This window comes from Dermacentor andersoni, unplaced genomic scaffold, assembly GCF_023375885.2.
Source record: "Dermacentor andersoni unplaced genomic scaffold, qqDerAnde1_hic_scaffold ctg00000462.1, whole genome shotgun sequence".
NCBI classification, from domain to species: domain Eukaryota; kingdom Metazoa; phylum Arthropoda; class Arachnida; order Ixodida; family Ixodidae; genus Dermacentor; species Dermacentor andersoni.
In genome coordinates, this window is record NW_027315146.1 from 1 (window position 1) to 15,000 (window position 15,000).

The following is a 15,000-nucleotide window of genomic DNA, read 5'->3' on the forward strand; positions in this document are numbered from 1 at the left end:
GCTTTTTTTTTTTTTTTTTTTTTTTCGCCGCCCCGGCTGACGTGGTTGCGGACTTTGCCGCGCGCAGGCGCGCGACAGACTTCTACCGGACTGCATACAATTTCAGCAACAACAATCCCGTGGGTTCAGTTGCAGTCCCCGCGTGGCTTAAGCGCCGAGCATTTTTACTCGCTACCTGGCTTAAGCGCCGAGCATTTTTATCGCGCTACCTGGCTTAAGCGCCGAGCATTTTCAGCCTTAAGCGCGGGCGTTCGGCGCTCTCCGTGGCCGCCCCGGCTGACGTGGTTGCGGACTTTGCCGCGCGCCGGCGCCGACAGACTTCCACCGGAATGCATACAATTTCAGCAACAATCCCGTGGCTTCAGTTTTAGTCCCCGCGTGGCTTAAGCGCCGAGCATTTTTATCGCGCTACCTGGCTTAAGCGCCGAGCATTTTCAGCCTTAAGCGCGGGCGTTCGGCGCTCTCCGTGGCCGCCCCGGCTGACGTGGTTGCGGACTTTGCCGCGCGCCGGCGCCGACAGACTTCCACCGGAATGCATACAATTTCAGCAACAATCCCGTGGCTTCAGTTTTAGTCCCCGCGTGGCTTAAGCGCCGAGCATTTTTTCTCGCTACCTGGCGTAAGCGCCGAGCATTTTCAGCCTTAAGCGCGGGCGTTCGGCGCTCTCCGTGGCCGCCCCGGCTGACGTGGTTGCGGACTTTGCCGCGCGCCGGCGCCGACAGACTTCCACCGGAATGCATACAATTTCAGCAATAATCCCGTGGCTTCAGTTTTAGTCCCCGCGTGGCTTAAGCGCCGAGCATTTTTTCTCGCTACCTGGCGTAAGCGCCGAGCATTTTCAGGCTTAAGCGCGGGCGTTCGGCGCTCTCCGTGGCCGCCCCGGCTGACGTGGTTGCGGACTTTGCCGCGCGCAGCTTGAGCGGTGAGCATTTTCAGTCGCCATATGTGGCTTAAGCGCGGGCGGGGTGTGGCCGCCCCGGCTGACGTGGTAGCGGACTTGGCGTAATGTTGCCCGTTGTTTCACAGGAAACGGGCACCGCGAATTTCATGCTTTCTTTCCAGCTTGGAACGTTTGGCTTTGTGTGCGGGTGCTGCATTTAAGGAGCTGTGTATAACTTTATAGAGCGTCTCAAGAAAAACAATTTGTTTGAAGCTTCACACGTGAGAGGAGCGGCTTCTGAGTACGAGGCGGTTTTCCTTTTTTTTTTTTTCTGCCGATAATTGTACTCATCTGCCACGTCTCTCACCACGATATGATATTTTTTTGGGGGGTTTCTCCTTTGATCCTCAAGTGAACGGACTGTCCAGTACTGATGCCATTTACAAAAATCCAAAACAGCAGAGGCCCGCACCTGCTCAATCAACGCCAACTCAATTTAAGGAAGGGCTGTTCAAAAGCTGATCGAAACCATCCAGTTTGGGAAAACCTATTTTATGCAGTAGTTTTTATTATTATTTTTTTTTTATTGTGAGAGACGTGAAATCCACACCACGAAATGAACGTCCCTTTGTTACCCTTTTGTTACCGCGGCTTCGAAACCGTGCGTAATACCAATTTAATTGTGTCCTGGTTGGCCGTTTGTCAGCACTTTGTGTTCTTCTAGAAAATCAACTACTAGTTTATAAATTACGTGCGCGAAATTTTCCTCCGTGTGCACCACCAAAATACTTAAAGAAGAGAGAATGCGTCCGGGGCCTTGGGATTTCGAAAATGCCGTGCTCTGAAATTTTCACATCCGCCATTGGAAAGATAATTATTATCCGTCGTAAAAAAGAAAAAAAAAAAGAAAGAAATCACATTTGAAATTATCATTGAAAGTGGCCACGTTTTTCGGGGCATGTCTTGATGAAATAATTTCAGTTCAGTTCAGCATGATTGGATTTCATCTTTTCCAGTATTCTCAGTACTCTCGTTGTAGTACCAATTGCCGGCAGATTTTTTTTTTAGTTGTTTAGAGTTATACATTCCTGAACGATGTTTTTCTTTTCCTCAAAGCTAGCCATAGAACCAGCGCTTTCTATAAAATCATGACAATAAGAATCCAGCATATCGGTTCATCTTCGGCGCGATTAAAGTTCGGGAACTGGCGATTTTTTATTGCCGTGATCAAGAAGGTTAACACCAGATAAGGCGTGATATTTCAGCATACCAGTCACGATATCTAATCGAATCTAAGATTGAAATGGCGTTCTGAATTCTTTCGGTTCCAGATAGAAAGAAACAGAAAAAAAAAAAAAAAGAAAGGATGTGATTGATTGCCATTCAAATCTGAAGACCGCGTGGAGAAAGTGTTCCGGTTTACATTCGGCAAATCAAAATGAACGGCTAAAATTAATCCATCGTCTGGTTTCATGCGCGAGATCACGTAAAAGGCAGCCATTCTTCTTAGCATGGTTTCTCTCTTTTGCTCTCTCATTCGCGCACGGAAATTTCTTCGTACGGGAATTTTATGAAGCGAAGGCGGCTGCAGACCATTTTCTTTGTTTAGTTCATGTTCGTAGGCGCAAATTACAAACCTAACACTTGGAGCAACATTTCCACTACTCTAGAGGGGCATAAACTGTAGACAGTGCACGCTTTCTCATTTATCCAATCGCTCGCAAACACATTGCATTGCTAGTCTACAGTGGCAATACAAAGTGACGTTTCACCATGCACGTCGAAGTTCATTACCAGTACCGCGCCAGCATCGACCGGCCGGCGAAGCGACGAGCTCAGCAGCGCATGCGCAAGGCCCGACACCACCCCAACCGAGCTTCCCTGCTTATCGGAGAGAGCAAGTGCGCGTGAACACGGGCGCGTCTGAGTATCTGGATTTAAAAAAAAAAAGAAAAAGAAAGCGTTTCCGAGATATTGACAAAGACAAGTGGTCGCGGTCGCTCTGAATCTTATCGTATTATAGAAAACGTGGGATGGCGGCGCTTCCTCGAGGGTCAGAAAGTACAATCGTCGAACTAGGTGGCAAGTGGAGTACATCCTTTTTCTTGGAACGGTTTGCAATTGACTGCTTGAATGTGCCGACCACGCGTCGCGGGTCGCGTATAGAGCCAACCGTTGGCAAGCACGCGTCTAGCGTAGCAGCAGAACCGATCGCGGTTGCGATAACCCATCGTTGGCAGCGAAAAAGAAAAACACCCACACGCAGTTTGTAGCAATAACCGTACAAATCAATGTGGTTTTAAATATAGCTTCACTGGTCACCCAAGAAGGGCACCGAAACTTTCTCATGACGCACACCGCTGTAGTCCACAAAGAACAAAGCGCACAAAATAGATATGATACAGCCGCACCGCATTATTTCGTGTTTTCACCATTTCATTACTTTCGTGTGCATGCGCGCTAGGGCCACGCAGGCCAGGAGTAAAAGGCACGAAAAAAAAAAAAAAAATGGTACGCAATCCTAAGCTTTGACTTGACTGCTGTGGCACTCGCATTTGTGTTCTTTACCTTAGGCGAACGCAATGCGCAAACTGAACTGGAATTTCCAATAATGGAAATTCCTGTTTGGCTCATATTTGCGTTTTTCGCCCGAGCAAGCGCTTCACTGCACTACGCTTTGCCCCTTCAACGTGGCTACACTGCCCGGCAGGCGTGTTCTGCGTAGGGCCGAACCTGCAGGCAAAAAGCATGGGCGCCGCCATCTTGTTGAGAGCGGCGCCAGGGACACAATCGCGCCTAGCTCATTGAGTTTTCCCCCAAAACTGAAAAAAATTTGACTTCATTAAACGAGAAAGATGCCACGAGTGTCCCAACAAAAAGCTTTGAGGATTACCGAAGGGTAACTGAGGGCGACGCAACGGGCTCTGGAAAGAAGGATGATGGGTGTGGCGTCACGGGGGGATCGGAATAGAGCAGATTGGGGTGTGCGAGAACAAACGCTCGTTAATGACACCAAAGTTTAAACCAGGAAAAACAAATGGGCATGCGCAGGGCATGCAATCTGGGGGGAAGATAACCGGTGGCCATTAAGGGTTACAGACTGAATTCCGAGAGGAGGGAAGCGTAGCAGGGGGTGGCAGAAAGGTAGGAGGGCAGATTAGATTAGGGACTACATGGCGACAATCGGCACCTGACCGGGGTACTTGGAGGATCATGGGAGATGCCTTTGCCCTGCAGTGGGCGTAGCCAGGATGATGATGATGATGATGTTCATGATGAAAAGGTAGCAACAGGTCTTCGTAACATACAGGTTAGAAAGATGAGGCACCTTTTAACCCTTGAATATATTTCGCCACATTCGGGCATACGACAAGTTTGTTTTCGAGGCGCTCGGTCCCACTGCTGCGAAAATGTGTACACAAAGGCTGCACAGTAGTTGCCAGAAATCGGGCACTCTATTTTTCTTTCATAGGGAATCTTTCTTCCACTTGGGCAGCGGATTTCGGCGGCAGGGCGAGCTTGCGTGGGCGCGGTGGTTTACGGATCCAAGCGATAGTGAACTCCAAAATCCAGTGTTGGCTTTGAGTGGGATTCATATTGATTGCGAACCCCACGGCTAATCCTACCCCCCATCCCCCCAAGTGGCTCTTTACAGGAGACAATCATTCAGAGACATCGGACAAATAGGAATTCTGGTTCTTTCTTTTGCTTTCATTAATTTTTCTCGAAGCCCATAACTAGAAATTTGCTGGAGCGGCTGTCCCATTTGCGACGCAACAAGTGCGACGCTACACACAGATGGAGTGGCAGTTTAATTACTCTCGTGGTCCGCGAACCGGCATCGTTGCGTGTAGTATAGGAATGGTGCGTGTCAAGTCAGTGCTCGCGTTGAGCTTGTGCTCTTCATTTTGATTGAATGAAGTCTCACCTAAGTGAGCGGGGCCGATCCCGGAGGTAGTGCAATACCGGGCCGACCTGCGGCGGAGGTGAAGCAGGCTTCAAGCACTCCGCCAACTTCCAAAAATAGGTTTATTATCGTGGGTCCATATAGAACCCGTATCAGATATTAAGCTGATAAGAACAGATACTACACTTTGATCTTAGCCAAAAGGCCGAGAAGCGATGTCCTTCACTTCACTTCATTGTACTACTGCCTTGTGGGCGCCCTGCCGACATGGGTAACCTCAGCAACAGCGTGGGCAATATTATAAAATTCAGCCTGTGTACAGACTCAACGCTCCCTATCTCACGGATGAATTCGCAACGCCTCAGTCTTTCGCTGTTAACGAAACGCTGTCGCGTAGAAACGAGACCCGAGTGCAAGCTTGCTTGTAACGCGAAACCAACCAAGGCAACCTCGTAGAAAACGGAACAGGCGAGCGGAAAAAAAACGCGCCAGGGGAATGCTTACTTCCGTCTGAATGCGACCGCTCAAGGTGACCTTCCTTGAGGGCTTCGTTTCAAGCCCGTGTGCAATTGTAATATACTACGCGCATTTCCTTCATTTCTTTTTATTTACCGCAAGGCCCACTGAAAATTTTGATACGGCACAGGCCGGGACGGATCGCAACGTGTCGAATCGACCGGTAGAATTAGGTAGCATGCCCCATGTACGAAGACGAGCAACATAGAAGTGAATGACAAAATAAATATAGAAAACGCTGCACACTCCTTCCAACCGGAAACATAGAGGGGAGAAAGATCGCCATCTGAAACACAGGCATTGTAAAAAAAAGAAAAAAAAAAGTGCTACCTCATCATCTTTACCATTACCGTGTGTGTGTATGTATATATGCATGTGTGTGTGTGTGTGTTTGTGTATTTATATATATATATATATATATATATATATATATATATATATATATATATATATATATACGCACACATGCTAGCATAGCTTAAACGCAGCTGGAAAGCTCAGCCTTGCACAAGAACCACCCCCTGTCGCAAACCCCTTTGAAACATTCAAATGCCAAACACGAGTAGAGCGAGGTCGTTCGAACCTGGCGCCAAAACGCATTGGCGCCATCTGTGTACGGAACTAGGAAAACCTGCGGACTTTGCAATACAGAAAGAAAGGTAGATGGCGCGAGCTAACGCTCCATTGCATACTAAGAACGAGAGTTAGTGAATAATGGCAGAAACGTCTTGGGAAGAGAAAAAAAAAAAAAACACGCAAAAGTTGTTGGCTTGTGCAAGCACTCTATGTTACAGCGATTAAAGAGCATAGCATCTTCTACAACAGCAGCTACAAAAAGAAGAAGAACGTGAGAGAGGGAGAGAGACAGGCGTGTTTCTTTGGAATGCAGAGCATGCAGCACATACTATAAAGTGCCAAAGAGACGGGGAAAGCAGATGGCGCGAAGGTGTATGTCCTCAAAGCTTGAAAGCAATTTCTAAATTACATGTACCGAAGTCCACCTACTCTCATCAGGTTGCTCCCGCCTCCAGTTGCGTTTAAAGTGAAATTACAGTCGCCTCAAAGGCAGACAGAGAGAGAGTGAAAATAGGTACACTTGCTTCGCGCAGCTGCAGCCGTTCAAATTTTACAGCAAGAGCACTCCCGAAGCAACAAAGTCCGCTGCCGCCTGGGCGCAATGCGCTCGCTTCAGTAAATTGCCGTGCTGGCCTCGGCAACCAAGAGGTGTAGTGCGGCAGACTGCTGCATTGTAGCACACCGCAAACCGTGCAGACGTAAGCGATCGCCTCGACATCGCTGCGAGCGCTCGAAGAGACAAAGTCCGAAACCACGTGTGCCGGGGCGGTGCGAGCGCGACGCCTTTGACGCAACTTTTGCGTACAAGCCGCCGCACCGCCACGACGGAATCGCTGGCATCCCGCACGCAGCTGCATTGTGTCACGCCGGCAATCGTTGAAACACCACGCAGTCGTCGGCGTCGGCCCCGACATGGTTGCGAGCGCTGGAAGAGACAAAGTCCGAAACCGCGTGTGCCGGGGCGGCGCGAGCGCGACGCCTTTGACGCAACTTTTGCGTACAAGCCGCCGCACGGACACGACGGAGCCGGTGTCACCCTGCAGAGGGCTGCACTATAGCACGCCGGGAACCGGCAAAGAACCGCGCAGACGTCGTCGTTGGCCGCGGCGTTGCCGCGAGCACGCGAAGAGACAAAGTCCGAAAGGACGTCAGCCGGGGCGTCGAGCACGCCGCCCGCACTGTTCGCACGCGTGCTCGGAAATGGCGAAGGGGCCGCGCTAGCGTGCCTTGAATCGGTGAGCGGCGGTACCGCGGCGATCGCCAGAGCTCGAATCCGCCCTGCAAAAGCCAAATATTGGCGCTCGGCTCGGCGCAGTACGCCGCCGCGTCGCACGAGTACGGCCCCATGGAGGTCTGGGCACTTATCGCTGCTACTGTAAGGGGCCGTACGGCCCCGGCCGACATTGTACCGTAGTGCGATTTTCGGCTTGCGCGTGCTCGTGGCGTAGTCCGCGCACCGTTCCGACGTCGACAATCGTGCCCACGACTACGCGAGCGCTGGAAGAGACAAAGTCCGAAACCGCGTGTGCCGGGGCGGCGCGAGCGCGACGCCTTTGACGCAACTTTTGCGTACAAGCCGCCGCACGGACACGACGGAGCCGGTGTCGCCCTGCAGAGGGCTGCACTATAGCACGCCGGGAACCGGCAAAGAACCGCGCAGACGTCGTCGTTGGCCGCGGCGTTGCCGCGAGCACGCGAAGAGACAAAGTCCGAAACGACGTCAGCCGGGGCGTCGAGCACGCCGCCCGCACTGTTCGCACGCGTGCTCGGAAATGGCGAAGGGGCCGCGCTAGCGTGCCTTGAATCGGTGAGCGGCGGTACCGCGGCGATAGCCAGAGCTCGAATCCGCCCTGCAAAAGCCAAATATTGGCGCTCGGCTCGGCGCAGTACGCCGCCGCGTCGCACGAGTACGGCCCCATGGAGGTCTGGGCACTTATCGCTGCTACTGTAAGGGGCCGTACGGCCCCGGCCGACATTGTACCGTAGTGCGATTTTCGTCTTGCGCGTGCTCGTGGCGGTGTCCGCGCACCGTTCCGACGTCGACAATCGTGCCCACGACTACGCGAGCGCTGGAAGAGACAAAGTCCGAAACCGCGTGTGCCGGGGCGGCGCGAGCGCGACGCCTTTGACGCAACTTTTGCGTACAAGCCGCCGCACGGACACGACGGAATCGCTGGCATCCCGCACGCAGCTGCATTGTGTCACGCCGGCAATCGTTGAAACACCACGCAGTCGTCGGCGTCGGCCCCGACATGGTTGCGAGCGCTGGAAGAGACAAAGTCCGAAACCGCGTGTGCCGGGGCGGCGCGAGCGCGACGCCTTTGACGCAACTTTTGCGTACAAGCCGCCGCACGGACACGACGGAGCCGGTGTCGCCCTGCAGAGGGCTGCACTATAGCACGCCGGGAACCGGCAAAGAACCGCGCAGACGTCGTCGTTGGCCGCGGCGTTGCCGCGAGCACGCGAAGAGACAAAGTCCGAAACGACGTCAGCCGGGGCGTCGAGCACGCCGCCCGCACTGTTCGCACGCGTGCTCGGAAATGGCGAAGGGGCCGCGCTAGCGTGCCTTGAATCGGTGAGCGGCGGTACCGCGGCGATCGCCAGAGCTCGAATCCGCCCTGCAAAAGCCAAATATTGGCGCTCGGCTCGGCGCAGTACGCCGCCGCGTCGCACGAGTACGGCCCCATGGAGGTCTGGGCACTTATCGCTGCTACTGTAAGGGGCCGTACGGCCCCGGCCGACATTGTACCGTAGTGCGATTTTCGTCTTGCGCGTGCTCGTGGCGGTGTCCGCGCACCGTTGCGACGTCGACAATCGTGCCCACGACTACGCGAGCGCTGGAAGAGACAAAGTCCGAAACCGCGTGTGCCGGGGCGGCGCGAGCGCGACGCCTTTGACGCAACTTTTGCGTACAAGCCGCCGCACGGCCACGACGGAGCCGGTGTCACCCTGCAGAGGGCTGCACTGTAGCACGCCGGGAACCGGCAAAGAACCGCGCAGACGTCGTCGTTGGCCGCGGCGTTGCCGCGAGCACGCGAAGAGACAAAGTCCGAAACGACGTCAGCCGGGGCGTCGAGCACGCCGCCCGCACTGTTCGCACGCGTGCTCGGAAATGGCGAAGGGGCCGCGCTAGCGTGCCTTGAATCGGTGAGCGGCGGTACCGCGGCGATCGCCAGAGCTCGAATCCGCCCTGCAAAAGCCAAATATTGGCGCTCGGCTCGGCGCAGTACGCCGCCGCGTCGCACGAGTACGGCCCCATGGAGGTCTGGGCACTTATCGCTGCTACTGTAAGGGGCCGTACGGCCCCGGCCGACATTGTACCGTAGTGCGATTTTCGTCTTGCGCGTGCTCGTGGCGGTGTCCGCGCACCGTTGCGACGTCGACAATCGTGCCCACGACTACGCGAGCGCTGGAAGAGACAAAGTCCGAAACCGCGTGTGCCGGGGCGGCGCGAGCGCGACGCCTTTGACGCAACTTTTGCGTACAAGCCGCCGCACGGCCACGACGGAGCCGGTGTCACCCTGCAGAGGGCTGCACTGTAGCACGCCGGGAACCGGCAAAGAACCGCGCAGACGTCGTCGTTGGCCGCGGCGTTGCCGCGAGCACGCGAAGAGACAAAGTCCGAAACGACGTCAGCCGGGGCGTCGAGCACGCCGCCCGCACTGTTCGCACTCGTGCTCGGAAATGGCGAAGGGGCCGTGCTAGCGTGCCTCGAATCGATCGGCCGGGGGCCCCGTAGGGCGACAGACAGGCAATTGTGCAGGAAACCGTACTGGCCATTGGCGAGAAATTGCCGTTCGCGCATTCGGTGGACGCGCTGCGCTTTCACGACTTCGGCATTGTGCTGCCGACGTAAGCTTTCAATCTTGCTCGCGGCGTTACGAGGCGGCACGATTTTCGCCAAACGCTCGTCGAAAGTGGCACGAGTACGGCCCCATGGAGGTCTGGGTACTTATCGCTGCTATTATATGGGGGTCCCAGAGAGCAGTCGCCCCCAAAGCGACCTGGGTGTTTGATATGCGGCGGGCTTCGTGCCCGTCAAGCGTGTCCCCGGTATCGCTCCCGTGGATCCCACAGCTGACGTCTGCAGCCTCATCCGCTTGATGCGTTAGGGGCTGGTTGTCGGACGACGCTTTTTCCACGATATCGAAGTGTGTTCCGCATCGTCCTCGGACGAATCAAATACGAAAGCGCCGAAGGCGCGGGCGTGACCCGTCGCCTAGCGGCTTTGCCGTCTCGGCTACGTTGCAAGTGTCGGTCGGTCCACCAGTGCTGCGGGCTCGAGAGAAACCGCAAGCCGCGATCGAGTCGACACAACCGGTCTATCGAGAATGTTGCGTGCTTCTTGCCGCGTGGCGATACCCGGCCCTGCGGGGAGGGCGCCGTTGCGAGCTCGAACGCCGTCGTCTCGGACTGTGCAAAGTGCTACCCTTTGCGAGAACGAAGCGTGTTGGGGCGCCTGAAGGTGGCCTCGGCATCGCAAAAACGGCGTCCGGCCTGCTTGAAAGGCTGGACGCGCAGTTGAACGATTACCTGGTTGATCCTGCCAGTAATCATATGCTTGTCTCAAAGATTAAGCCATGCATGTCTAAGTACATGCCGAAATAAGGCGAAACCGCGAATGGCTCATTAAATCAGTTATGGTTCCTTAGATCGTTTCTTCCTACTTGGATAACTGTGGCAATTCTAGAGCTAATACATGCAGTGAGCCTGAAGCCCTTTGGGCGACGGGTGCTTTTATTAGACCAAGATCGATCGGGTTTCGGCCCGTATTGTGTGGTGACTCTGGATAACTTTGTGCTGATCGCATGGCCACGAGCCGGCGACGTTTCTTTCAAGTGTCTGCCTTATCAACTTTCGATGGTAGGTTACTTGCTTACCATGGTTGTTACGGGTAACGGAGAATCAGGGTTCGATTCCGGAGAGGGAGCCTGAGAAACGGCTACCACATCCAAGGAAGGCAGCAGGCGCGCAAATTACCCACTCCCGGCACGGGGAGGTAGTGACGAAAAATAACAATACGGGACTCTTTTGAGGCCCCGTAATTGAAATGAGTACACTCTAAATCCTTTAACGAGGATCAATTGGAGGGCAAGTCTGGTGCCAGCAGCCGCGGTAATTCCAGCTCCAATAGCGTATACTAAAGCTGCTGCGGTTAAAAAGCTCGTAGTTGGATCTCAGTTCCAGACGAGTAGTGCATCTACCCGATGCGACGGCTCGGACTGAACATCATGCCGGTCCTTTCTTGGTGCACTTCATTGTGTGCCTCGAGAAGGCCGGTGCTTTTACTTTGAAAAAATTAGAGTGCTCAACGCAGGCGAGTCGCCTGAATAAACTTGCATGGAATAATAGAACAAGACCTCGTTTCTGTTCTGTTGGTTTTTGGAATACGAGGTAATGATTAAGAGGGACAGACGGGGGCATTCGTATTGCGGCGCTAGAGGTGAAATTCTTGGACCGTCGCAAGACGAACTACTGCGAAAGCATTTGCCAAGAATGTTTTCTTTGATCAAGAACGAAAGTCAGAGGTTCGAAGGCGATCAGATACCGCCCTAGTTCTGACCATAAACGATGCCAACCAGCGATCCGCCTGAGTTACTCAAATGACTCGGCGGGCAGCTTCCGGGAAACCAAAGTGTTTGGGTTCCGGGGGAAGTATGGTTGCAAAGCTGAAACTTAAAGGAATTGACGGAAGGGCACCACCAGGAGTGGAGCCTGCGGCTTAATTTGACTCAACACGGGAAAACTTACCCGGCCCGGACACTGGGAGGATTGACAGATTGAGAGCTCTTTCTTGATTCGGTGGATGGTGGTGCATGGCCGTTCTTAGTTGGTGGAGCGATTTGTCTGGTTAATTCCGATAACGAACGAGACTCTAGCCTATTAAATAGGTGCGGGGTTCCCAGCACCTTACAACCTTCTTAGAGGGACAAGCGGCTCCTAGCCGCACGAAACAGAGCAATAACAGGTCTGTGATGCCCTTAGATGTCCGGGGCCGCACGCGCGCTACACTGAAGGAAGCAGCGTGTCTTTATCCCTGTCTGAAAAGACTGGGTAACCCGTGGAACTTCTTTCGTGATTGGGATAGGGGCTTGCAATTGTTCCCCTTGAACGAGGAATTCCCAGTAAGCGCGAGTCATAAGCTCGCGTTGATTACGTCCCTGCCCTTTGTACACACCGCCCGTCGCTACTACCGATTGAATGATTTAGTGAGGTCTTCGGACCGATGTCCGGCGCGGCCTTTCGGTTGCGCCGGTCTGTTGGAAAGATGACCAAACTTGATCATTTAGAGGAAGTAAAAGTCGTAACAAGGTTTCCGTAGGTGAACCTGCGGAAGGATCATTACCGGATTGTGAAGGGTGGCGAGCGCCATTGTTTCTACCCCGTGTGGGTGAAGCAGCTCGCTGCGCCCGACGCTTTCCGCCGCTGGCCCCGCTTGGACGCGGGGACGGCTATACCCGAACATGCCGGGGACTGCCTGAATTTTGAGGGGCGCCCCGTGCCAAATTTGTTGCGCCCAGTGGACGCCGGCTGCAACCTTGGACGGTTGGCTTGGCCGCGCCCGCGGGTAGAAACGGCGTAACGCACACTGGGTGGGCTTTCTGTCCGCTTTGGCGCTCTTGCGCGGAATGGGAGTAAGACGACCCGACCTGCTGCTTTGCCCAGTACGAGGGGAACGGCGAAGCGTGCGGTCGGTCAAGGAACTGACGGTCGAGAGCTAATGCCGCTGCCGCTTAGTACACACACGGAACCGTGGTGCGAGCGCTCTCCCGTCCTCCGCGGCAAACGCTGCCGAGTCTGAAAAGTCTGGCGGCTGCCGGTCGCTTCCTGCGGCGAGTATGGAGTAACGACCCGACTTTGTTGCCGCCCAAGTACTAAAGGAACGGTGTGGCGCTCGGTCGGTCATGGAACTGTCGGTATGAGGGTGCGGCTGCCAAGTACGGAAGGAACCGTGGCCTAAAGTGCTCTCCCGTCCTCCGCGGCAAATGCCACCGAGTCCGAAAGGGCCGGAGGCTGCCGGTCGGCTCCTGCTCGTGACGCGCGAGGTGTCGAGATCGCGGTTTAATGCGACGACGTCTGCAGGCTATTCGCCCGCCGCCGAGGGAAAGGCGGCGTTGCTGCGAAGTACCGAAGGAAACGCGGCTTTGCTACGTCGGAAGCGTTCTGCGGTTAGCGGACTTGTGCGCTTTGGGAAGGCGCCGCACGTCGAAAGAGGAAGTACGGACAGACGAGGGACTGTAGTCCCGGATTCGAACGCACTTGCGGCCAGGCCCTTGCTGGCTTCGTCTTCCGCCTCAAGTAGACTTGTTGTGGCGCCGGCGCAGGGAGCCGTCCCTGGCACTGGCCGAGTGGTTTTGGAGAGCTGCGCGAGTACGCGCGCCGGGCTCTTGTCTTTCGTCTCAAGTAGGCTGTTGGATCAACAGCGGTTATGCTGCGGCGATCTGCCGATGCGAAAGTGTGTGTGTGTTTGAGGCCCTTCTATGAACCTACTGCTGACTGAAGCGAAGCACGTCGATGGGGGTGAAGCCCTGCCCGTGGCCGTGTAGCCGTTAAAGACTCCACAGCGGCTTAGCCCTAATCATGGCTCTGTCGCTCTTTGCAATTTTTAGTGGAGCGATGTGAACGTGCACACGAGACACACGGGTCCGGTGGTTGGATGGCAGGTAAAACCGGCTTCGAGTGCGCGCAAACGGCATAAGCTACCTCGAGGGCAAGCGAGGAAGGCGTGGGCGCAAAACACACGCGCGAGTAGCAGGAGTGGAGTGCCATTAGGCTTTCAGCTGCTGAGACGCGGCCGCCGAAAGAGCGAGACTGGAGGAGCGCACGCCGAAAGGCGCTCTTCGAAACCACACACAGGGAGACGCCACGTGCCTAAAACCCTGGTTGTACTGTACTGAATTGAACAAACTATTTTTCACGACTCTAAGCGGTGGATCACTCGGTTCTCGGGTCGATGAAGAACGCAGCCAGCTGCGAGACTTGGTGTGAATTGCAGGACACACTGAGCACTGATTCTTTGAACGCACATTGCGGCCTTGGGTCTTCCCTTGGCTTCGTCTGTCTGAGGGTCGGATCACATATCAAGAGAGACTTCGGCGCACAGGGAACGTGCGTCCGTCGACTCGTTTTGACCGCGTCGGCATCATGGACAGTACGTTGAGCGCTAAAGCCACGCGCCAGCGGCCTCACGAGAGGGAGACGGTGGCAAACCGTTGTGCCAATTCTTCGAAAAGACGGAAACGAGGCATTACTACTGCAGCGTGACGAGTGCGCGCCTCTAGCAAGACCGCCGCAGGATGGAGTCGGATACCTGCAGGGAAAGAGCGGTCCAAGCACGAGGCGCGAACGTCTGTTGCCATGTAGCGCGCACGTTTGCGAGAGAGTCGGAAGCGCACGCTTGCGTGCACGGAAAACGTGGGAATGAAACGCCGGCCGATTCCCGCGCCGTGCGCAAAGCCAGCGCGATCGCAATTTGCGCTGTTTGCCTTCGAAGTACGTCGAGCTCCAGAGCTGGTCGCTCGTTCACGTCACCGCAGTTGTGTGGGCGCCCTTCCGGGCTTCGTCGCAGGAATGGGAATCGGCAGATTCTTGCGAGGAGCGGGGAGGAGAAGGGTGGCCCCCGAAAGCGGTTCGACGCGACAGCGCAGTCTGCGAGCGAGAAGAGTCACGGCACGGCGGAGAATTGCCGCGAAACGGAAAATGTCTCCTTCGAGAGCGTGGGTGCCCCGTTGGCCGAGCTGAAGCGTTCCGTCGTAGTCCGCCGTCGGTCCAAGTGCTTCGCAGTCTCTGTCCCCTAAAGACTGGGCCACTCCAGTTGGGGCAGGGGCGACGCTACACGAGACGATGCCTCCCGCCAGGTTTTAGTCGCCCCTGCGGTGCCCGCTGAAGCGGCGCGCTGCTAAGGCGATCTTTGCCTCGGTGGTGTTTGGGCTTCAGACACGGTCGCTTACCACGCAACTGCTCGTGCGCCGCACGCGCGCAGGCGGTTCACCGCCTGCCAGCCTCGTCTATAAGTAGCTCCGTGTTGGGCGAAGGACGTGGTAGGGCGTCGCACTCGGTTGGCGCTGGGTTTTCGAACGTGTCGAGTCCTTTTCGGCATACCGCTCGTATGACGCACGCG

General features: G+C 55.2%; 3 non-coding genes across 3 annotated transcripts; 2 read left to right on the plus strand and 1 right to left on the minus strand.

Annotated features, from left to right (window-relative positions):
* Positions 1-4,812: 4,812 nt before the first annotated feature.
* On the minus strand, positions 4,813-5,004 carry LOC140214545 (U2 spliceosomal RNA). Its single transcript, XR_011891482.1, has one exon. It is a non-coding gene; the product is annotated as a U2 spliceosomal RNA (small nuclear RNA).
* Positions 5,005-10,409: 5,405 nt separating this feature from the next.
* LOC140214537 (small subunit ribosomal RNA) lies at positions 10,410-12,224 on the plus strand. The gene has a single exon (XR_011891474.1). It is a non-coding gene; the product is annotated as a small subunit ribosomal RNA (ribosomal RNA).
* A 1,574-nt stretch (positions 12,225-13,798) lies between these two features.
* Positions 13,799-13,951, plus strand: LOC140214534 (5.8S ribosomal RNA). The gene has a single exon (XR_011891471.1). It is a non-coding gene; the product is annotated as a 5.8S ribosomal RNA (ribosomal RNA).
* Positions 13,952-15,000: the final 1,049 nt, after the last annotated feature.